Source organism: Staurois parvus, unplaced genomic scaffold, assembly GCF_062004578.1.
Source record: "Staurois parvus isolate SC_StPar_1 unplaced genomic scaffold, SC_StPar_1.0 ptg000007l, whole genome shotgun sequence".
Lineage (NCBI taxonomy): Eukaryota > Metazoa > Chordata > Amphibia > Anura > Ranidae > Staurois > Staurois parvus.
The window spans coordinates 9,901,840-9,927,798 of NW_028317803.1; the positions used below are offsets into that span (position 1 = coordinate 9,901,840).

A 25,959-nucleotide genomic window follows, 5' to 3' on the forward strand; every position below is an offset into this window, starting at 1 on the left:
GGGAAATTTGAAAATGACAAAAAGTGACATTCACTAAATACACTAAAATCACATAGTATTCCATTACTGTATCAAACCATTTCACATACATTTTGTCCCGAGTGCTTTGTCCTGTGCCCTGCCTGCATTTTTACTGTTCTTTCTGCCTGGAAACTGAGAAATGTCCATGCCATCCAAAAAGCGTCCCTTTAGGTCAAAATCGGTTTTAGACCGGCTAGAGAACAGCGACAATAAATTAGAACTACTTGCAGAATTGAGTGATAATGATTCTTGGGGAAATTCGTCATCGGACACTGATAACGATTTTGCGACTTTGCTCAGTGATGTGCGAACTTGGCGCTATATTTCAAATTTTAGTGTTTTTGGTTTGATTATATTATTGAATTAAATTAATTATTATATTATTATTTTTTATGATTACACTGTTCAACAGGTAAAAAGTTTTGGGCATAAAATTAGCTAATCTTACATAATTTTGGGGTGCTGAAAACGAAAATGACCCTAAAAAATGTTGATTGGCTCTAGTTTCCATGATATATTCACCCATCTAATGACGTAAGCCATTCAAAATTATGATGCAACTTCAGCTGCATATTGCGCAATTGATACTGGTGACCAATAGAAAATTGCATGTATACTGAGATGATGCAATATTAGCCTTTAATTGCATCACTTCACTGCATAAAAGCTGCAGTATCTGTAGCTGATTGTAGTTCGACAGCGTCTTTACATTTCGTTTTATGCTTATATAGGCTACTCAGTAATGCCTCGAACTTGTGTGAATAAAGCAGATAATTTCTGCTATATCTGCGGTGAAATAACTTTTATCTCACAAAAAAGGAGGATAACAGGAATGATTAAGAAAGCCTACAACTTGTATTTTGGCTGCAAGATAGGAGACCAGGACAAGAGCTGGGCACCACATATATGCTGCAATTCTTGTGGGACGGCACTGGAGCAATGGTTGAATGGAAAAAAGGCATCTATGCCTTTCGCTGTGCCAATGATTTGGAGAGAGCCAACAGATCATGTTAGTAATTGTTACTTTTGTATGGTGCCTCCAATTGTAAAAGGGCTAAATAAGAAGAAAAAGTTATCTGTGCACTATCCAAATATTCCATCGGCAATACGTCCAGTTCCTCATGGAGAGGGGCTACCAATTCCTAAAGCACCAGAATCCTTCGTGGTTGAGTCAAGTGAGGAAGAACCTGAAGCGTGTAGTCACGTGCAGTTGTAAGAGAGAGCCCTTTCCTCGAATACAAGAGAAAAGCCAAGAGAAGCAAAACCGACACAAACTGAAGACAAAACTAGTGAGAATCCTAAGTATTAAAATGATTCAACTTAGCTTATGGCTATAATTTTTCTTGGTAATCCTATGCAATATATTATGCCATTTAGGCTTTGTTATGTAGTCAATATCACTTGCTTTATATTTGTGGAAAGACATCTATCTATATAATTATTGTGCATTATGTAGTCATTACGCCTATAGTAGAAAACTTTCCGTTTACAGAAAAACTAGAGCCAATTGACAAATTTCATTGTTATATTTGAACTCAGAATGTGAAATTCATTAAGAAATGGATCCTTTTGTTTCCAAAATTGGCAAAAAATAAAAATTTGTTGAACAGTGTTATTTATTAAATTATAATTTATGATTTCGTGTTTCAAATTGTAACATATCGGGGATGTTTACTAGACTCTTGCTCGGACAGACTTCAGTGAGTTATTCCTAAAAATTACAGGCCTACAATAAAAAAAAATACATATTTCCATGCAAAAAAAGTACCGCTTTGAGCACAGAAATATGGACATAATCAGACCGGTAGGGAGGTTAAAGTGGAACTAAAGTCCACTTTGTAAGTTGTAACTACAGGTAAGCCTATAATTAGGCTTACTGGTAGGTACAGTGAATATCTCCTAAACGTGCACTGTTTAGGAGATAATCACACAGCATGTAGCTGGTGATGTAACCAGTGCATGTGCTCTGAGAGGACAGCACAGCGTGCCAGACCTTCAGAGCTCCTTGCTGCAGCTGAGAGCTCCTACGTATATGTGTGGGAGTGATGTCATGGTGGATCCTGCAAGGAAGACCGGGTGAAGATGGCCACATTGGGGAGCTGTAACAACGTGGCACGGGAGGGCTTTATACAGGTAAGTCTGTCATAATGTGTTAGTATGAGGTGCATACGAGTACATTATGACCTAAACCTGCAGGGACCCATTTTTTTTTTTTTTTGGGAGGTTTGTTACCACTTTAATTCAGTACTATTGTTAAAGGTCCCAAATTGAATGCAAGTTAAAAAAAAAAGTGTGGAAGGGGGCGTGGTCTGGACATGGCCTGGAGCTCTTTCCTGGACTATCTCTAACCACTTCCCCACTTAGGCCCACACTCTTATAATTGGCCATTGGTCGGAGAGCACAATAGAACTTATTATTTATGGTCTCTTAGGCTGGTAGCGCCTTCTGTTTCTGCCTATCCCTACTTCCTTCCTCTTGCCTATTTTTTTTTTCTTTCCTCTCCATCTTCCTTATCTAATTTCTACTTCCTTTTCCTACAACCACCCGCTCCCCCCCCCCCCCCGTTTCTTTTTTTTTTTCTGGTGGATTGGGTTGACGGGGGAGATGTGTGTCATTCGTGTTGTGTCCCTTAATGCTAAAGAGCTTAATACTCCGGAAAGAAATGTGCATCATTCTTTTCCATGACCTGAAATGTCTGCATGTGGACATAGAATTTATTCAGAAAACACCCTTCAGAGATGACAAACTCCCTCTACTAACAAAAAAACAGGTTTTACCCCCTGACATACCATTCTTCTAACAAATCAAAGGGGGGGTATTCATGGTCATATCTAACAGGGTACCTTGGACATGCCTACATGCCCTTGTTGATGCTGAAGGCCGCTTCCTGTTCCTCAGAGGATTAATTGGGGGACTTAAGGTCATTTTAGCCACCCTCTACGCCTCTAATGATCATCAGGACTTCTTCCTCATTAATAACCTTACCAAACTTCATGAATTTACATTACAACTGATCCTCGGTGGTGACTTCAATGTCCCTCCGGTTTCCATTGTGGATACATCCTTGAGCACCTCCTCCATTCCTCCTGGAGCCTGCAAGCGGATATCACAAGCTTTGCATAGAGCACAGTTAGACATATGGCGATTACTGCACCCAGGGGAATGTGACTACATGTTCTACTCTTCCTCTCATAAACTATACTCCCATATAGATTTATTTTTGATTCCACATACACCAATTATATGCAGTCACAGAATCCTCCATAGGTAATGTCACCTGGTCAGATCATGCCCCTATCACACTGACATATGCCCTTTCTGACTACACCTCATCCAGAACCCCGACTTGGAAGCTTAATGAGAGCCTTCTCCAAGACCTGACCATCTTGGCTGATGTGATCAAGGAATTAGGTTGCTTCTTTCAGATGAACGATACCCCAGATAGTAAACCTGGAGTCATTTGGGAAGCCCATAAAGTGGTTATCAGGGGTATTCTGAGCAAATATGGTTTGGTAGATCAAATTGAAGCGGAATGCGCAACTGGAATCCCTCCTAGCTGACATTAACAAATTGGAGTCGTGACACAAACATACTCCATCTTTGACCTTGGGGAGGGACCTTCTGTGTTCCGACCTGTTGCGTTATAAGGCAAATGCTGCATTACAAACTTGTCAGAAAATGTCATACAAATCTGGTGATAAATGTGGCCGACTAATGGCCAGATCTCTCCGGCACCAACGGTTGGCAACATATATTCCTCACAATATCCTGTCCTGATGGGCGGAAGGCCATTCTTCCTAAACAGATTGCTCAAGCATTGGTGCCTTCTATTCCTCTCTTTATAATTTACAGTCAGTATCTCTCACTCAGAAACAAATTGAGGCCTACTTGACTGTCTCCCGCATGTCCAGACTAGACTCTCCTATTAGGGTTGATCTTGAATGTCCTGTTACATTAGAGGAACTTCAAGTGGCAGTAAATTCTACTAAAACGGGCAAATCCCCTAGGCCCGACGGATTTACATTACAATGTTACAAAATTGTATTCCCCTCCCTGGGCCCCTTCATGGTCAAAATATTTAATGTGTTCAATCCCACAACCTCTTTTTTTTTTTTTTTACCAGAAACCTTAAAAGCTCACATCTTAGTCCTCCATAAAGAGGGTAAAGACCCTACCTCATGTGGCAGTTACAGGCCAATATCACTGCTGAATGCCTACTTAAAGTTGTTCACCAAACTTTTGGCCTCTTGTCTCCAAAAACACCTGCCAGATCTGATTCATCTTGATCAAGTTGGGTTTATCCTGACACGTGAGGCATAGGACTGTATGATCAAGGTCCTGAACTTGAACCACATAGCCAACCAAAAGCACATACCTTGTGTAGTTTTGGGCACTGATGCCGAGAAGGCCTTTGATTGGGTAAATTGGCGATTATGTTGGCAGTTTTGCATCACATTGGACTCAAGGATATAATGTTTAATTGGATATTGCCTGTTTATTCTTCACCGACGGCATCTGTCGGGCCAGCGGAGTTCTATTAGACCCTTTCCCTATTTACCAATGGGATTTGGCAGGGATGCCCCCTTTCCCCTAAGATATTGGCATATGCAGACAACATGCTTTTCTCCCTTCCCACCCCTGCAATCTCTCCCTAACCTCCTCCATGAATGTGAGTCGATGGGAGTGGTGATACCACCTTCTCTTTTTGGACCTTGCAACTCAACTTCCACTTTAATTGGACAGACTCAGCTCTGAAATACCTCAGTACACTTGACCTTCACTTCCTTCCACTTTTGGGCAGAATACGCACCATCTTGAGGACGTTGCACCATGGAATACATTCATTGTTCGGGAGATGCAATATCATCAAAATGAGTATACTACCAAAATTCCTATGCCTTTTCCAGGCCCTGCCTATCGCTATACCCCTTCAATATTTTCTACAAGTCCAATTACTTTTCACTGAGTTCATCTTGGCCCACAAACGACCCCGAATTCACCACCACCTGTTGACATGGCCAAAATAATGTGGAGGACTGACCCTTCCAGACTTATATAAATACTACCAAGCTGCTCACTTAAATAATTAGTTGACTGGTGTCTGCATACAAACCTTAAGCTTTGCCCCAGACTGGAACAGACACAAACCCTTTACGTTGAGCACTATGATGTTATGGAGCCTTTTCTCCTGCTTTCAAAGCACACTCTTTAATTGAAACCATGACTCGTGTTTGCTCTCAACTACTACTATGCTTATGCCCAATGACTCTTCATGTTTTCCTATCTTTGGAAATCCGCTCTTTCCTCATGGTCTTCAAGCTAGACCCTTGTTGGTGTCTGAGAGGTTCCAGACATCCCACTTCCTGACAGCGGAAAGCTGGCCTTCCCTCTGACTGCTGGCGGGCTCTATGGTTCCCTTCCGAATAGATTTTTGGAGGGCTTTGCACTTGCATAATTTTTTTAAATCTCTTCCACCCCCACACACTTTATGTCTGGCTCACCATGTTAGAGGAGTACTGTTCTGACCTGGAAACTCTCCCTCATGCTCTCTCAAAGGCTTATTCTTTATTGGTGATGCCCCCCCCTTCCCGAAGATCAACACCTGCCCTCCATCAGAAAATGTGAATCAAATCTGGGTAGGACGTTAACAATGGTCTAATGAACTAACATAAGATTTGCCCTGAAATCCTCGATTTGCATGAGAATTCAGGAAACCAATTTCAAAATTCTGATCCTGAGGTATCACACATAAACTCTTTCTGAACACTTCTGGTGCTGTTGATGCAAGGAAGAGTTGGGGGAAATGTTCCACATTTTTTTGGTCCTGTCCTATATTACATACCGTATTTTCCGGCATATAAGACGACCCCATCCTTTTCCTGTTAAAATATAGGGTGTGGGCTATACTCGCCATATAAGACTACCGCTCTTCCAACGCACACCAAATAAAAATTAAAAAACAAAAGATTTGATTTCAATATGGTATGGTATTTCAGTATGGTATTCCAATGATGGGGTGCTATTCCTCCCACTGACACCAATGATGGGGCACGATTCCTCGCTCTGACACCAATGATGGGGCACTATTCCTCCCACTGACACCAATAATGGTGTCCCATCATTAGTGTCAGTGGGAGGAATAGTACTCCATCAGTGTCAGTGGGAGAAATAGTGCCCCTTCATTGGTGTCAGTGGGAAGAATTGTGCCCCATCATTGGTGTCAGTGGGAGGTATAATGTTCCATCATTGGTGTCAGTGGGAGGAATAGTGCCCCATCATTGGTATCAGTGGGAGGAATAGTGTCCTATCATTGGTGTCAGTGGGAGAAATAGTGTAACATCATTGGTGTCAGTGGGAGGAATAGCACACCATCATTGGTGTCAGTGGGAGGAATAGCAGCCCATCATTGGTGTCAGTGGGGGAAGGAATAGTGTTCCATCATTGGTGTCAGTGGGGGGAGGAATAGTGCCCCATCGTTGGTGTCAGTGGGGGGGAGGAATAGTTCCCTATCGTTGGTGTCAGTGGGGGGGAGGAATAGTGCCCCATCGTTGGTGTCAGTGGGGGAGGAGGAATAGTGCCCCATCGTTGGTGTCAGTGGGGGAGGAGGAATAGTGCCCCATCGTTGGTGTCAGTGGGGGGGAGGAATAGTGCCCCATCGTTGGTGTCAGTGGGGGGGAGGAATAGTGCCCCATCGTTGGTGTCAGTGGGGGCGGAGGAATAGTGCCCCATCGTTGGTGTCAGTGGGGGGGAGGAATAGTGCCCCATCGTTGGTGTCAGTGGGGGGGGAGGAATAGTGCCCCATCGTTGGTGTCAGTGGGGGGAGGAATAGTGTCCCATTGTTGGTGTCAGTGGGAGGAATAATGCCCCATCATTAGTATCAGTGACACCAATGATTGGGCACTATTCCTCCCACTGACACCAATGACACTTGCTGACACCTGTTCCAGCATGGTGCTGCTGCAGCCAGCATATGTGGTTGCAGCAGCACCATCTGCACGGCACACTTACCGGCCGCTCCCTCACTCAATGTTAGCGGGGCCGCTCGGCTCCGCCTCCTCGCAGGTGATTGGCCGCCTGTGTGCCTTTCCTGAGCTACAGTTCTGGCGCCCAATCACCGGTGAGGAGGCGGAGCCGAGCGAACATCGAGTGAGGCAGCGGCCGAACTGAATGGAGCAGCTGCGCTTCCTGGACTGTATCGTCGTGGGACTGGGACCGGAGCCAGGTAAGAAACAGCAGCCCCCTTGCCCACCCCTGTACTTAGTGTCCCTTCTGTTGGAAGGGGGGGGCGGCGGCACCACCGAGCCGCCCCCCTAAAAAGTGCCGCCCTAGGCAGATATGCCCCTGGCTACACCGGCTTGGAAGTGTCAGCACGCCCTATACCGGCGTATAAGACGACCCCCGACTTTTGAGAAGATTTTCATGGGTTAAAAAGTCGTCTTATACGCCGGAAAATACAGTAATTATTGGGAAGAGATCTGGAAAATGTACTGGTTATATGGTGTCGGAGGACCTGGCTTTCTTCTTCATGTCTCTGACATACCTGCCAAAATCTTTATGAAGTCTATACTCTGTTGCCTTCTTAATGCAGCTAAATTATGCATTCCCCTTATCTGGAAATGCACCCAACCGCCAACCGTGGGTCTTTGGCTTAAAAAAGTAGAACTGTATCTCATGGAAGACCGGGTCCTATCAGCACAGATGTTTGCCTTCTCTGAAGAAGGTAAGGCTCGGAAACTGCTTTCATCTACAGTATTACCTTTTTATCTCTCTTTTATAAAATACTAACATTAAGGTGGTTGTCCTCTGGATTTACTTTTACACCATTTTCGCTAATCTGGGTTTCACGTGATGTTTATTAATCAGGATCTACTTCTAGTCGGCTTTCTAAAAGAATACCTAGTGACACTGCCATGAATTTCCTTGATCAGGCATTTCCTATAATAAGGGGATCAGACTTAAGGGGACCAGACTTTTAAATTCATCCTTTTACATGTCCCCCTGGTAGAGACTACATGTGGATGTGCGGACAAAAATTGTGTAGTCAAAGACCACTGTGGTCACTATCAAGAGCCTGTAAAGAGTAACATGTGCAGGAGCAGGTGCATATAGACTGGAAACAGTTGAAATATACTAGAGGAAATCAGAAGGAATGAGTTACAAATGAAGGAAAATAAAATTGTATTTCTTAATTATACATTACAAGGACACATAATGTTTTTCTAAAACCAATGGATTATGCAGATTATGTTGTAAATGGGGCACTGACAAACAAAGCTATGAGGACAGCCCTATTTATTCCCTTCACACTAGCCTCAGTTGCTAGTGTCCTTAGGAGAATTAAAGTCTTCTCTCTGCTCTGAAAGAAGCAACACACTTTCTCAGTGCTCTTTTCTCCACATAATCTTTAGCTGCTGTAGAACCAACAAGCCTCATTTTGGCTGCTTCCAGATCTGTTATTTTTCAACTCTGCTCTGGGTTGACCATGCCTGGACCTTGCCAGGAAGATGACATGGGGCCTGTCTGTAATGTTGCCTTTGTGTGTTTGTGATATTGTGTTAGGCACACACCTACCTGCTCAGTTACAAGGGGACTAGAACATTTCAGACACTTGCGCTGCTGATCAATATTCTGGAGCTCAGGGCAATTGGAATGTCTCTTCAAAGCTCGACATATTGGCTGCAGTGTCACCTGACCAGGATTCATTTGTACAATGCCACAGTAGTGGCTTACATCAATCATCAGGGAGGCATGAGAAGTCACACAGCTAAAAGAGAAGCGGTTCTGAGTCTGGCTTGGGCTGAATTAAACATTTGGCTCTGACCGTTGTGCACATCCCAGGTTTTAGGTCGCCGCATCGGTCCCCCAGTCGCTTTAATCTTTCTCTCCGCTCCGGGTTCAGGTGTCCATCTGCAGCACATGCTAGAAAGTGGAATGGTACCGCTATGGGAAAGCCCCCCCCCCAAAAAAAAAAAAAATAATAAAGGACCTTAGGCAATAGAGACATTTTTATTATACAGCCTACCAATGAAACATGCAATGATTGCCAAGAAGACATAAGGGATGTAAGATGGGTCAACATGAGAAGATAATTTATACGGTATGAGAAAGTTGGATCACTAGTTAACTTAATGCCAAGATAAGGAAGAGAGATTTCCCACTGAAATGGAAAGGTTTCCTGTAGATACAGCACATTGGGTGTCAGCAGGGATACATTGAGCACCTTAGATTTCTGTTGGTTAACCTTAAAGCTGGATAAGGAGGGAAAATGGTCCAGGACACGGAATAGGTTGGGCAGTGTAGTGCAAGGGGAGTTGACAAACATTACGGCGTTATTTGCAAATAGGCAGAGTCTATGATGACAGCAGGCCATTTCAATGCCCTGGATATCTGGGTTTGCTCAGAGTGCTAAGGGTTCTATAGCAAGGGTGAAGATTAGGGGAGAAAGGGGCAGCCCTGTCTAATAACCCGGACAATTGAAAATACTTTTTTTTATGTCCAGAGCTAACAAATGTAAAGGAAACTGCCTCTTGCGAGCCAAGTTCTGCAAAAGAAGTTCTCGTCTAATGTTATCACTTGCATGGTGACAAGGAATAAAACCAACCTGGTCCTTGTGTATTAAGCCACCAATAATATGATTAAGTTGATGTGCATGAATTTTGACTACAGTTTGATATCCCAATTCAATAAATAGATGGGCCTGAAATTGGACCAAGAGGTATGGTCTGTATTAGGTGTAGGGATCATAGAAATAATGTCTAAGTGAGAAGTGAGTACACCCCTCACATTTTTAAAATATTTTATTATATCTTTTCATGTGACAACACTGAAGAATTGGCACTTTGCTACAATATAAAGTAGTGAGCGTACAACTTGTATAACAGTGTAAATTTGCTGTCCCTTCAAAATATCTCAACACACAGCCATTAATGCCTAAACTGCTGGCAACAAAAGTGAGTACACCCCTAAGTGAAAATGTCCAAATTGGGCCCAAAATGTCAGTATTTTGTGTGGCCACCATTATTTTTCAGCACTGCCTTAACCCTCTTGGGCATGGAGTTCACCAGAGCTTTACAGGTTGTCACTGGAGTCCTCTTCCACTCCTCCATGACAACATCACGGAGCTGGTGGCTGTTAGAGACCTTGCGCACCTCCACCTTCCATTTGAGGATGCCCCACAGATGCTCAATAAGGTTTAGTTCTGGAGACATGCTTGGCCAGTCTATCACCTTTACCCTCAGCTTTTTTAGCAAGGCAGTGGTCTTCTTGGAGGTTTGTTTGGGGTCATTATGTTGGAATACTGCCCTGCGGCCCAGTCTCTGAAGGGAGGGGATCATGCTCTGCTTCTGTATGTCACAGTACATGTTGGCATTCATGGTTCCCTCAATAAACTGTAGCTCCCCAGTGCCGTAGCACTCATGCAGCCCCAGACCATGACACTCCCACCACCATGCTTGACTGTAGGCAAGACACACTTGTCTTTGTACTCCTCACCTGGTTGCCGCCACATACGCTTGACACCATCTGAACCAAATAAATTTATCTTGGTCTCATCAGAACACAGGACATGGTTCCAGTAATCCATGTCTTTAGTCTGCTTGTCTTCAGCAAACAGTTTGTGGGCTTTGTGCATTTTTTTATAAGCGGCTTCCTTCTAGGACGACAGCCATGCAGACCAATTTGATGCAGCGTGTGGCATATGGTCTGAGCACTGACAAGCTGACCCCCCGCCCCTTCATCCTCTGCAGCAATGCTGGCAGCACTCATACTTTTATTTCCAAGAGACAACCTTTGGATATGATGCTGAGCATGTGCATTCAGCTTCTTTGGTCGACCATGGTGAGGCCAGTTCTGAGTGGATGCTGTCCTGTTAAACTGCTGTATGGTCTTGGCCACTGTGCTGCAGGTCAGTTTCAGGGTTTTGGCAATCTTCTTATAGCCTAGTCCGTCTATATGTAGAGCAACAATTCTTTTTTTCAGATCCTCAGAGTTCTTTGCCATGAGGTGCCATTGAACTTCCAGTGACCAGTATGAGAGCATGAGAGCGATAGCACCAAATTTAACACACCTGCTTCCCATTCACACCTGAGACCTTGTAACACTAATGAGTCACATGACACCTGGGAGGGAAAATGGCTAATTGGGCCCAATTTGGACATTTTCACTTAGGGGTGTGCTCACTTTTGTTGCCAGCAGTTTAGACAGTACTGGCTGTGTGTTGAGCTATTTTGAGGGGGCAGCAAATTTACACTGTTATACAAGTTGTACACTCACTACTTTACATTGTAGCAAAGCGTAATTTCTGCAGTGTTGTCACATGAAAAGATATAATAAAATATTTACAAAAATGTGAAGGGTGTACTCACTTCTGTGAGATACTGTGTGTGTGTGTGTATATATACAGTATATATATATATATACACACACACACAGTGGGGCAAAAAAAGTATTTAGTCAGCCACCAATTGTGCAAGTTCTCCCACTTAAAAGAAGATGAGAGAGGCCGGTAATTGGCATCATAGGTAGACCTCAACTATGAGAGACAAAATGAGAAAAAAATCCAGACAATTTGGCTGATTTGGAAAGAATTTATTTGCAAATTATGGTGGAAAATAAGTATTTGGTCAATATCAAAAGTTCATCTCAATACTTTGTTATATATCCTTTGTTGGCAATGACAAAGGTCAAACATTTCCTGTAAGTCTTCCCAAGGTTGGCACACACTGTTGCTGGTATGTTGGCCCATTCCTCCATGCAGATCTCCTCTAGAGCAGTGATGTTTTGGGGCTGTCGCTGGGCAACACGGACTTTCAACTCCCTCCAAAGGTTTTCTACGGGGTTGAGATCTGGAGACTGGCTAGGCCACTCCAGGACCTTGAAATACTTCTTTTGAAGCCACTCCTTCGTTGCCCGGGCGGTATGTTTGGGATCATTGTCATGTTGGAAGACCCAGCCACGTTTCATCTTCAATGCCCTTGCTGATGGAAGGAGGTTTGCACTCAAAATCTCACGATACATGGCCCCATTCATTGTGTCCTGTACATGGATCAGTCGCCCTGGTCCCTTTGCGGAGAAAAAGCCCCAAAGCATGATGTTGCCACCCCCATGCTTCACAGTAGGTATGGTGTTCTTTGGATGCAACTCAGCATTCTCTCTCCTCCAAACACGACGAGTTGTGTTTCTACCAAACAGTTCTATTTTGGTTTCATCTGACCATATGACATTCTCCCAATCCTCTTCTGGATCATCCAAATGCCCTCTAGCAAACTTCAGACGGGCCTGGACATGTACTGACTTAAGCAGGGGAACATGTCTGGCACTGCAGGATCTGAGTCCCTGGCAGCATAGTGTGTTACTGATGGTTGCCTTTGTTACGTTGGTCCCAGCTTTCACTAGGTCCCCCCATGTTGTGCTGGGATTTTTGCTCACCGTTCTTGTGATCATTTTGACCCCACGGGGTGAGATCTTGCGTGGAGCCCCAGATCGAGGGAGATTATCAGTGGTCTTGTATGTCATCCATTTTCTAAATATTGCTCCCACAGTTGATTTGTTCACACCAAGCTGCTTACCTATTGCAGATTCAGTCTTCCCAGCCTGGTGCAGGTCTACAATTTTGTTTCTGGTGTCCTTCGACAGCTCTTTGGTCTTCACCATAGTGGAGTTTGGAGTGTGACTGTTTGAGGTTGTGGACAGGTGACTTTTATACTGATAACAAGTTCAAACAGGTGCCACTGATACAGGTAATGAGTGCAGGACAGAGGAGCCTCTTAAAGAAGAAGGTACAGGTCTGTGAGAGCCAGAAATCTTGCTTGTTTGTAGGTGACCAAATACTTATTTTCCACCATAATTTGCAAATATATTCTTTCCAAATCAGCCAACGTGATTGTCTGGATTTTTTTTCTCATTTTGTCTCTCATAGTTGAGGTCTACCTATGATGCCAATTACAGGCCTCTCTCATCTTTTTAAGTGGGAGAACTTGCACAATTGGTGGCTGACAAAATATTTTTTTGCCCCACTGTATGTGTGTGTGTGTGTGTGTGTATGTATGTATATATATACAGTTGCAAGAAAAAGTATGTGAACCCCTTGGGATTACATGGAGTTTTGAATGAATTGGGCATAAAATGTGCTCTGAACGTCATCTAACTCACAACAATAGAAGAACACAGTCTGCTGAACATAATACTACACAAACATTAGATGTTGCCATGGTTTAATTGCACATAACATGTAAACATTCACAGTGCAGGGAGGAAAAAGTATGTGAACCTTTGGACTTAATAACTGGTTGACCCTCCTTTGGCAGCAATAACCTCAACCAAACGTTTCCTGTAGTTGCAGATCAGACCTGCACAACGATCTGGAGTAATTTTGGACCACTCCTCTTCACAAAACTGTTTCAGTGTAGCAATATTCTTGGGATGTCTGGTGTGAAGCTCTCTCTTAAGGTCATGCCACGTCTTTTTAATCGGGTTGAGGTCAGGACTCTGACTGGGCCAGTCCAGAAGGCTTATTCTGTGCTGTTGCAGCCGTTGTTTTGTTGAATTACTTGTATGCTTTGGGTCATTGTCCTGTTGCATCACCCATCCTCTGCGGAGCTTCAGTTGGCGGACAGATGGTCGTACATTTTCCTGCAAAATGTCTTGATAAACTCTGGAATTCATTTTCCCATCAATGACAACAATCCGTCCAGGCCCTGAGGCAGCAAAGCAGCCCCAAACCATGATGCTCCCTCCGCCATGTTTTACAGTGGGGATGAGGTTTTGATGTTGGTGTGCTATGCCTTTTTTTCTCCACACATAGTGTTGTGTGTTCTTCCCAAACAACTCAATCTTGGTTTCATCTGTCCACAGTATATTTTGCCAGTAGTGCTGTGGAACATCCAGGTGCTCTTTTGCAAACTTCAAACGTGCTGCAATATTCTTTTTGGACAGCAATGGCTTCCTCCGTGGTGTCCTCCCATGTACTCCATTCTTGTTTAATGTTTTCCTTATTGTAGATGTGTCAACAAAAATGTTAGCATGTGCCAGAGATTTCTGTAAGTCTTTAGCTGACACTCTGGGATTCTTCTTTACCTCATGCAGCATTCTGCGCTGTGCTCTAAGTCATTTTTACAGGATGACCTCGCCTAGGGAGAGTAGCAACAGTGCTAAACTTTCTCCATTTGTAGACAGTCTGCCTTACCGTGGACACATGAACATCAAGGCTTTTGGAGATACTTTTGTAACCCTTTCCAGCTTCATGCAAGTCAACAATTCTTGATCGTAGGTCTTCTGAGAGCTCTTTTCTGCAAGGCATGGTTCACATCAGACAGTGCTTCTTGAAATCAGTAAACCCAAAACAGGTGTGTGTTTTTTAAGGGCAGGACAGCTGTCAGCAACACATCCAATATCATCACACTGATTGGAGTCAAGGTTGGCTCACTCCTGGCTCCAATTAGCTCTGGGAGAAGTCATTAAGCTAGGGCCTCACATACTTTTTCCTCCCTGCACTGTGAATGTTTACATGTTATGTGCAATTAAACCATGGCAACATCTAATGTTTTTGTAGTATGATGTTCAGCAGACTGTGTTCTTCTATTGTTGTGACTTAGATAATGTTCAGAGCACATTTTATGCCCAATTCATGCAAAACTTCACGTAATCCCAAGGGGTTCACATACTTTTTCTTGCAACTGTATATATACTGTATATACACACACACACACACTATATTGCCAAAAGTAGTTGGACACCTGCCTTTACACTTTAATGGCATCCCAGTCTCGGTCCAAAGGGTTCAATACTGAGTTGGCCCACTCTTTGCAACTATAACAGCTTCAACTCTTCTGGGAAGGCTGTCCACAAGGTTTCGGAGTGTGTCTATGGGAATGTTTGACCATTTTTCCAGAAGCGCATTTGTGAGGTCAGGCACTGATGTCGTACAAGAAGGCCTGGCTCGCAGTCTCTGCTCTAATTTATCCCAAAGGTGTTCTATTGGGTTGAGATCAAGTCTCTGTGCAGGCTATTCAAGTTCCTCCACCCCAATGTTGCTCATCCATGTCTTTATGGACCTCAGTCATGTTGGAACAGGAAGGGTCCATCCCTAAACTATTCCCACAAAGTTGGAAGCATAGCAGTGCATAGACAGCTTCATGGAAGCTCCAAAATGTCTTGGTATGCTAATGCCTTATGAGTGCCCTTGACTGGAACTAAGGGGCCAAATCCAACCCCTGAAAACAGCCCCACACCATAGTCCCCCCCTCCACCAAACTTTTCACTTGGCACAATGCAGTCAGGCAAGTTCTGTTTTCCTGGCAACCGCAAAACGCAGACTCGTCTATTGGATTGCCAGACAAAGAAGCATGATTCATCACTCCAGAGAACTCCTCTCCACTGCTCTAGAGTCCAGTGGTGGCATGCTTTACACCACGTCATTTGATGCTTTGTATTGCACTTGGTGATGCAGTGCTAGGATGCAGCTGCTCAGCCATGGAAATTCCTTTAAGCTCGCTATGCACTACTGTTGTGCTAATCTGAAGGCAAATTAAGTTTGTAGGTCTTTAGCTATAGACTTTGCAGACAGTTGGTGACCTCTGTGTACTGTGCGCTTCAGCATGCGCTGACCCCGCTCTGTCACTTTGCGTGCTTACCAATTATGTGGCTTAGTTCCTGTTGTTCCCAGTTGCTTCCATTTTTGTTATAGCACCGCTAACAGTTGACCTTGGAATATTTAGTAGCAAGGAAATTTCACAGATGGACTTATTGCTCGAGTGACAACCTATCACTGTACTACGCTTGAATTCACTGAGCTCCTGAGAGCGACCCATTCTTTCATAAATGTTTGTAGAAGCAGTCTGCATGCCTAGGTGCTTGATTTTTTTTTTTTTTTTACACCTGTGTCCATGGTGATTGAATCACCTGAATCCAATGATTTGGAGGGGTGTACTGATACTTTTGGAAATAGTGTGTGTGTGTGTGTATGTGTATATATATATATATATATATATATATATATATATATATATATATATATATATATAATTTTTCTTTTATGTGTACTTTTTATAGCCAGGTATTAACAGGAATGTATGCACATTTAAAGGGATGTTGGGAATGCTACCCTCTCTCTCTCTTCATCTTGTCCCTTAGTTCTAATAGGTGAAGGTTTTTTACCTTAAAGTGTTGCTAAACCCACAACAGTAAAATCAATCTGTATATGCAGTAAAGCATGCTTGTTATACTCACTGTGGAACCTAAGGGGTTATTCCTCCGCATTGTGTAAAAAGGTGTTTTGATCCTGACTTCTCTGATCCTCCCCTTCATGTGTCCATCTCCTGATAAGACATACGTGTGGTGACACTGCACATGCTCAGTTTGGTGTATATTGCTAGAGAGGGTTTTCTTTTCTTGGAAAAGTGCATGTGATCAGCACAAGGCCAATCAGCACTGTCCAGACAGAGAACAGGGGTTCTGCATCTTCCCAGAGTAAAATGATAACTCCTCCTAGAAGTTTTAACATGTACTTGGCTGGACACTGATAGAAGTCACAAGACTGCTCTAACTGCTGATGAGAAAAGGTATTTAGCAGAGAATTGCATTTCCATGTTCTGTGTACTGGGAGACTAGATATAGTGAATGCAGGGTCCTGGATTTAGTAAAACTTTAATGTACTCTCTTCATCAAGGTAAAAACAAAAATGCAAATGAGGGTGAGTTAATATTTTGGCTGGTGGTGAGCCACACAGGGCATTCAGAGGTACAATATGGTTATAGGTTAGTCAAAGTTAGTTTGCTTCAACATAGTACTTGTTTACCGTTGCTCCACAAGTTTTATTTCAGTCTCAAAAGGTGTGCATATTCTTTAAACAAGCTGTGTTCCTAGAGATTAAACAATCCGCTGCCTCACATTATTTGCATTGCCTTTAAAATACTGAAGTAATGGTGGAACATCATTGGGAAGGCTGTTATTGACATGGCAACATAGATTGTTTTATTGTCTGTGCTTAGCATTATCATTTTCTTCTTTTTTTTACTGTATTATTAGAAAATATAAATATATTGATTATTATGAATTGTGTGCATTTGCATATTTATCTCTAGTTTCTTTACTGAAGAACACTGTATTTAGCCTGTGCAGGGTCCTTTAATTGACATGCTAATCAGTTCTGATTTAGCAAACCTAAAACATTAAACAGTGCGAATTATTCATGTTGAAAGTGGAACACTGTACACGAATCCACAGAGTACTCTAAAACTCCACTTTTGAATAAAGTCAGCATCCATCCCTACTTTTACAGCTTAGTTTGGCTTGCATATTCTTCTTATTTATATTGTTTTGACAGTAGCAATAATTTCACCTTATTGTGCTACCTTCTTTCTCCACTAAATACTTGAAGACTCTGTTCCCTGCTACTGTATGACGCATCCCAATAGACAGACAATAACTTAGAAGCTACAAACCTGCGTATGGCTTATGTTAGTGCCACATGATCTCACTAATTAGAGAAGAACACATTGAGGCAAACAGATTTTCCGGTAAATTAATAAGAAAAGAATGTTTGATATAAGGGTTAGATAATCCAACACAGCACGAAGAAGCCTGAATGTGCTCTGTATATTTAATCCTGAAAAGAAGCTGAACCTTTTTTTTTTTTTCCTTTTGTGCTTAAAAGATGTAGTGCTCGTATAAACGGGCAGCAGGAAGTCTGTAACAGGAAAGATGAGACTTTTGCAGGAATGACTTTATCAAAATGTGGCATATTATTTAACGGTCATTTAAACTATCACATTCTTCAACTAAATATCAAAAGTTGATGGACTCTAATTAGACTCACCAGCTTTGTGTTCCTCTGTTCTCCGGATATTCCTGTTCTTACAGCTTAGGGGTACAGATTGCAAACTTGATGGAGCTGCATTTTTTTATTACAAAATTAATGTCACTTGTCAGAAAATGTTAGTTATAAATTATGGAACTGCTGGGGGAACCTAATATTGTGAGAACAAAAGTAAATCTCTACATGCAGAAGCAATATGAACAGCCCAGCCCTGTTCTACTTATTCCCTAGATTTATAACTGAAACCTGTTAAGCTTCCACAGTGCTTTGCATGTGTTTTCACACCTCGGGCTTGGTGGCAGCTATGGCTTCTTTTATAGATACAGAGAAGTGAGTGTAGGCACCCACAAGACATGAAGTGTTATTTGCAAGATTTTTAGTTTTAAAAAAATAACTTCAGACACCTCATCTAAGGACTAGTAAGCTGCAATATATTACATTTTTATTCTTTAAGGTTATGGTTCAGGTGTACAGTAGCTTTGGCTTTGTTTTAGGACCATTTTATTTCTGGAAGGTGAACTTCTACTTCAGTTAAGTTTCTTTGAGAATGAAAAGCTTCACCACACTGCAGTTGTACCACCACCATACCTCACCATGGGCATGACATTTTGAAGTTGATAAGTGTCTCTAAATTCCTACTACACACAATTGTGACCTTATCAGACCAGATAACCCCTTTCTGTGTTCACTTTTTTCCAACCTGTTTTTGTGTTTTAAACTGAAAACAAGACTTTTTTTCTTAATAATTCTTAGCATTGGCTTTCTTCTCTCAACATTATTTTATAAAGGAAAAAGCAGTTGCACACGAATGATATACAGAAGATAAGGATTTCTTTCAGCCCCACTGCAGTTGCAGTCCCTGCACAGAAACAAACTACTCCAACATATTTCACCACATCAGAGTTTGTCATGTAAACCAGGGGATGTCAGAAGAGAGATACTATTTATACAATGTATGTAGACTAGAACAATCATACAATCAGATACACTCTGGTGTTACTTAAAGGCACAGACACATCATTGGTTCAGATATATGTATATGTACATTTACTTAAAAATCCTGACTGATGCACAAAGGTCTCTGTGTTGGACAGATTGTTAATATAAGAAAAAAAATGCCAGAATATACAGCATATATGGGTATGCAAGCACATCAACCTGTTAGGATACCAGGACATGTATGCAAACAATGCATATGTAAATTTCTAGCCACTGATACTAAAAAAATACATATATAATAGATATTGCGCAGCCTAAATGAGTACACCCCAACAGATTTGTCAGGAGACTTACTTAATGGTCTGGTCATATACACCAGGTGAGAGCACAACCGGTGTAGGTGTACAATATTTTTTATGATTGGTGAACTGCACGTTTATTATTTTGTATCACAGCACTAGAAGAAGTGTCAAAGTCAAGGACATGTTTGTAGCAGCAATATAATCGCATTGATTGTGTATATATTTATTTTTTGATGCTGTACTATTATTTACTTAATATTTATTGTTTATGCACGCTTGATTGTATACACCTGTGGCCATGGAGGTGATTGGAACACATGAATCCAATGATGAGGAAGGGTGTCCCAATACTTCTGGCAATATAGTGTGTGTGTGTGTGCATATATATATATATATATATATATATATATATATATATATATATACACACAAACAAAAGTATGGAAAGATTACATGGTTTGCAGGTGTGAAAGTGACCACATATTTCACTTTGAAAGTGATATTACATTCTTTTGTCTCTCCTGTGTAATGAGACACCTAGCTAACAGATGGAAGCATCACTTTCATCATTCACTGCATGTGCTGCTAGTAAAGTCATGTCAGAGCTTAATGAATCTCAAAGAGGGCAAATTGTTGGTGCCCGCTTAGCTTGTGCCTCTGTGACTTAATTTGCCAATTTATTTGCCGTGTCGTGAGGTACAGTATCAGAGGTTATGACGGCGTATACAGTTTCTGGGAAATCATTTTCTGATAAGCATAAGTGTGGTCGACATGGTCAATTGACCGAAAGAGACAAAAGGACATTGCACAGGATTGTGACCCAGAATAAGAAAACAATTGCTGCAAAAGTGACTGCAGAGCTCAGTCTCAGTCTTCACTGCAATGATCACACTGACTCCTGATACACCTCCCCCAAAGTCAGTTTCCCCATGGCACAGGGAGTCAACCCTGCGTGATTGCTTTGGTCACTCTCAGACCTTCTAATTCTGCTTGGCCTGTTTCTTTGTGGTTCATTTTTTACTCATTAGGATTGATATGACTATGATTCCTCTGTCTAATCGGTGGGATGCATACCTCTCCTCCCCTCTCATGATTCTAATGTTGCAACTGGGATATTATTTTATGTTTTTATTTTATTTCCTTTAGGAGGGGTGAGACATTCCACCTCTTTTTTTTGTGCTACCTCATGTATTTGACTTAAACTACTGGTTTGGGGGGTCTTGGGTCAGGCCACATGAATTACCCTGATGGGAATTTTGGTCTTATCTACCCCATCCCCTCCTCTCTCAAGTTTTAAAAATCAAGTTCACGGGTTTTTTTTCTTTCTAAAATTCAGCTCCCTTATGCATTAATATAACATTAATGTACCTCGGTTGCAAAAAAATACAAGCCTTTGATTTTGTGAACAAGGCCTTACCTTAACCTTTGCTTTTTTTCTTAGAAAACGTCATCACTTGCTGCCTTTTAGATTTAGAACAGCGGAGCCAGTAAGATCCAGGAAGCAAATAACCACCCAATCTTATTAGCACACAAATCTTTTACTGACCTCATTAAAATCCACACTTGCATGCAGCCCACAGGACACCCCTGATATAGTGCAAGCACCTGCTTGATTGGATACAGAGCATTTGGATAGAAGGTGTGTCCTCATATTATATAGTTTTGGTAAATCTAAAACAGATCATACAGAGATTGTATAATCAGATTGTATATTGTATTGCCACATTTATAAACCCAATTTGAACTAGTTACGCTTCCAGTGTCATTAATTGTTACCAAACACAGAAATATGCACACATTGTGCCACATGAAAAAATGGGTGACAAATGCAGAAAAATATACAGTACAAAATGTGCAACTCGCACCGTGCCAAATTGTCCCATGAGCTACTTTTACACGTGTAGCGATAAGGTATGTGAAAGAAAAGCCCATTGGGATGGCTGGGCCAGAAATAGCACTGGAAAACATTTCTATTTTTTAATGAAAAGTGGAATTCTGCCCAAAAAGGTGAACTTGTCCTTTAAGGTTTTCTTCAGCATCCCGCATACTTTTCCTTTGTCTTTACTCCACATGTGCTGTTTGAAATCACTAGCTCTGAGTGCCCCATTCTTTTTGCTCTATCCTTCACCCCTCTGTAACTTGATTGACTTACTGTGTTCCCTTATAGCTGCCCCAGTATAGTCTCCCCTTCTTATATCACCTCCCACTTTGTTTTTTTATGGGTTTTTTTTTTTTTCGTTCTTGTATATGCTAGTCTATTTGCTATGCCTCCTCTTTTGCTACGGTGACCTCTGGAGAACCAGAGACTTTTTTCCTCTAGACACCATTTCCTGACACTCCCACACCCAGCTGACTCTGTGAGTCATTGCTGACCCTCTCCAAATACCTCCCACCACTTAGTGTGGGTTTGCAGGTCTACTCTTGCCTATGGATACTCCCCCTATTTTTTTTTCCTTCTCTCTTTCCTACTTTTTCCTTCCCCCACCCCCTCCCCTTACCTTTATTTTCTCCCCCACTTCCTAAGCTCCCTCTCCCATCCATCTCCCTAGACTCGACACTTCCCCCAGATAAAAGTAGGAAACCTCAGATTCACACGTCTCACCGACTGCTGTAGAGAATTGATACCCCAGACGCTACCCTGTTGATGTAATGGGAAGTACACAAATGCATTGTGCAGGGTAAGCTCCTGTCCATGGCCTGTGCATCAAAGTATGAGAAACAAACACTCTTTGCAGATCTGCTTACTTGAATCAAAATCTTGGAAGCAGCACACAAGCAATCTCATGCCTGGCAGGCTTTTTCAAGTACTCATTCAAGATTATACTCTCCTCTTAGTGGAACTGGGACACAAACTAAAAAATAAATATACCCTCTCTCAAAAGTTTTTTAGCGTACAAGGCAACAAATGTAGATATCTGCTGGTGCAGGCCTTGTGCTCTAAATAAAAGGCAACAGTCCACCAGCTGCGTTCATCCTTGGGCCTCCTCTTAATGACCACTACTGACATTGCATAAGAATTTGAAAGTCCTCCATTCCAGATCAGATTGTATAATCTTTTCACAACAGATGATCCCTTCTCATACTGCACCTCCAGAGCTACCCTTGTTGGGGAGTTTCTGGAACATAGTTGCTCTAAATCCATGCCTGGAGTGGAAGCTAGGAAGTCGAATGGCTCGATCATATTGAAAGAATGGGAGCTAGCTCTCAAACAGCTAAAACCAGACAAAAGTCCAGACCCCGACAGATTCACAGCGACATACTACAGGACCTTCACATGAATCTTAGCAACTCCATTTAATTGTGCCTTTAGCCCTCTTTCATCAACTATACCCTTAACTCCTGGGCTCCTAGAAGCCCACATCATGGTCATTCCAAAGGAAAGCAAAGAGCCTACCTAGGCTGCACATTATAGGTCTATTTCCTATCTCACTTTTAAACATTGATATTATAATTTTTGCAAAAATCCTAGCTTTCCTCTTGCTCCCTCTACTCTTGTAGCTAGAGACCAAGTTGGGTTCGCCCCTGAATGGGAAACCAGGGACAACACTATCAAGGCCCTTAATTTGCACTACTGACTGTCTTATTCAGAACAACAGGGTTTCTTTCTGTCCCTGGATGGGGAGAAGGCATTTGACAGAGTAGTCTAGGACTATATGGATCTGGTCCTGAGAGCCATAGGACTCCACAACGTATGCTTGGTTTCATTATATCTCTGTACATCGACCATTGGGGTACTCATCAATAGTCTCCTATCAAATGGTTTTGCTATCCAAAATGGTACGAGACAGGGATGCCCTCTTTCTCCTATACGTTTTGTTGTTACACTTGAGCCATTTCTCCACCACCTGCACACTAATAATGATATCAGGGGTGTTACGCCCGCCGCACAGGAGTACAAACTCACAGAGTTTGCGGATAACATTGTGCTATTTCTTACAAAACCTCATGCCCCCCTTCCTATTCGTATAGACAAATTTAAACACTTTCGGTCTATATCGAATTTAAAGATCAGCTTCACAAAGTCCTATGTACTGAACATATCCCGACAGTTTTGGTGACTCAATGCCAGAATAACTTCTTGTTCACCTGGAAAACCAATGTTATCATGTATTGTGGCATTCAGCTTCTTTCCTGTTTGGCAGATTTGTGTTCTAAAAACTATCTTTCTTTTTTGCGCTATCTCACCAGAAATAGGATAAACCCTTGTTTTGGTTTGACAGGGCCACAATTTAAAGATAAACGCCCTACAACGTCTGTTGTACATTTTGCAGACGGTACCGACGGTACTCTCTTTTCGACTTAACCTAGACTTTCTTCTGGGAATGCACCAGTGCTTTCTTGCAGACAGCTGGCCCCATGTCTGTGCCCAAGCCAAACATTTCTATGATTGTGGCAAGCTTCTAGACCACAACAGATTGGTCTCTTGAATAGAAGGAGCCCCTCTTCCCCTTTTGGACCTACCTTCAAATACCACACTATTTACACACCCTAGATTGTGCTGCTCTCATCTCCAGACCTTTTACCCCCTTTCAAGGCCATTTGCACTAGATCAACCCCTCCACACCACTTAATATCCACAATGCATAATTTACCCTTCACTGGCCATCACCCCAAAAGTAGTAAAGTCTGTGAAAAGGAACTATCAATAGATTTTTCTCCAGACAATTGGGAATGCATTAATCTAAACATTCACAAAGGATTAGTGAATGTTACTACAATGAGAACGTGTATAAGCACCAGACTTGTTGGTACCGGACCACAATCTTGTTGCATAAATTTTGACCCAAAGTTCCCAATACTTGCTGGAGATGTCAGACAGACTGTGACACTTTACTGCACATCTGGTCGCGTCTGTGCCTCCAATCATACAGGTTTGAGATCCACGTGCCATTTCTCATGTGACCACCTATGATCTTGATCTCACTCCAGCCAAATTTCTTCTTCCCTTCCTCACAAAGTTTAGTTCAAGTCCCTGGCTATGCACATGATGAGCACAGCCAAACTTTGCATCCCAGTACATTGGGGCTTACCCCACACACTGACCATCCAGGAATGGTTCACCCTTCTTCTCAAAATTGAGGTAGAAGAGCTAATTCATGTGGCCTTAGACTCACCTTCTAAATACATTTCTGGACTTATTAATTTTCTCAACTAATAGGGTCCCTGCCCTTCGACCAACCTGCTACGTAAGTTACTTATGCCAGCAATTTCTGTCATTACACTATTCGTCTGACTGTACATGCTATATAGGTCTGAAAAAGTTCCCGAAGTAGGCGGGACGTGCCTCCCCTCTGACATTCACATGCATATCTCCACATGCTGTGGTGCATACCTGGACCTTTCACAGCCGTACATCCATCCTTGAGCTGTTCGCTAGGCTTGAACTTGAGGAGTGGCCGCCATCTGCGGGAGTGCAGGCACCGCTGTGGAGCTCTTATTAGGAGTAAGTGGAAGGATTGCATCAAGCCATACAAGGTGAAAGGAGCTCTGGAAGATATAGAGGGGGTGTAGGATCCCTAAAATCCTAAAAGGCGCAATACTCACTAATATCTGGTGAGTGCGGTTGATGTTGATTTTACCCTGGTAAAAGGTGGAAGCACATTTCTTTGGGAGAAGATTATTTTGAATTTATTTTTTGGGAAAAAAGAACTTTATTATATTTTTTCTGCACGTAATTTATATACTTTCTTGGACACTTTTATAATTATAATATTTAATTTTTATTTTAAATGTTTTTGATTTATATATTGCTTTTGCTTATTGGTTAATAAGAGCAACTTGAGGCAATTGTGGTATAAATACCACATGTAAAATGACAGAGCGGAATCAGCACATGCTGAAGCACACAGTGCACAGAAGTCGCCAACTGTCTGCAGAGTCAATAGCTAAAGACCTCCAAACTTTGTGTGGCCTTTAGATTAGCACAGCAACAGAGAGAGCTTCATGGGATGGGTTTCCATGGCTGAGCAGCTGTATCCAAGCCTTACATCAACAAGTGCAATACACTGCGTCGGATGCCGTGGTGTAAAGCACGCCACCACTGGACTCTAGTGCAGTGAAGACATTTTCTCTGGAGTGACGAATCACATTTCTCTGTCTAGCAATCTGATTGACACTTCTGGGTTTGTCGGTTTCCAGGAGAACGTTACTTGCCTGATTGCATTTTGCCAAGTGTAAAGTTTGGTGGAGGGGAGATAATGCTGTGGGGTTGTTTTACAGGGGTTGAGTTTAGCCCCTTAGTTCCAGTGAAGGGAACTCTTAAGCCGTCAGCATACCAAGACATTCTAGACAATTTCATACTCCCAACTTTGGGGGAACAGTTTGGGGATGGCCCCTTCCTGTTCCAACATGACTGCACACCAGTGCACAAAGCAAGGTCCATAAAGACATGCATGAGCGAGTTTGTGGTGGAGAACCTTGAGTGGCCTGCACAAAGTCCTGACCTCAACCCGATAGAACAACTTTCGGATGAATTAGAGCGGAGACTGAGAGCCAGGCCTTCGTGTCCGACATCAGTGCCTGACCTCACAAATGTGCTACTGGAAAATGGTCAAATATTCTCATAGGCACACTCCTAAACCTGGTGGACACTTCCCAGAAGAGTTGAAGCTTTTATAGCTGCAAAGGGCCAACCTAATATTGAACCCTATGGGCTGGGATGCCATTAAAGTTCATGTGTGTAAAGTCAGGCATCCCAATACTTTTTTCAATATAGTGTATGTGGAATAGTGGTTTTTAATTAACTTTTTGGACTGGTTCATTAGCTCAGGACAGGAAGTGATGCTACAGAAAGTAGGGGGAGGGAACAAAAGTTTTGGGCACAGCCATGTGGTAAGGAACTGGTACTGGTGCTGCAGTACTCTGTGAGAGAAGCAGAAATAAGAA

At 42.4% G+C, this 25,959-nt stretch overlaps 1 protein-coding gene across 1 annotated transcript in view; it reads left to right on the plus strand.

Annotated features, from left to right (window-relative positions):
- DIAPH3 (diaphanous related formin 3) overlaps window positions 1-25,959 on the plus strand; it is a 1,068,692-nt gene that overhangs the window by 715,465 nt on the left and 327,268 nt on the right. The gene's annotated exons all lie outside the window — the stretch shown is intronic.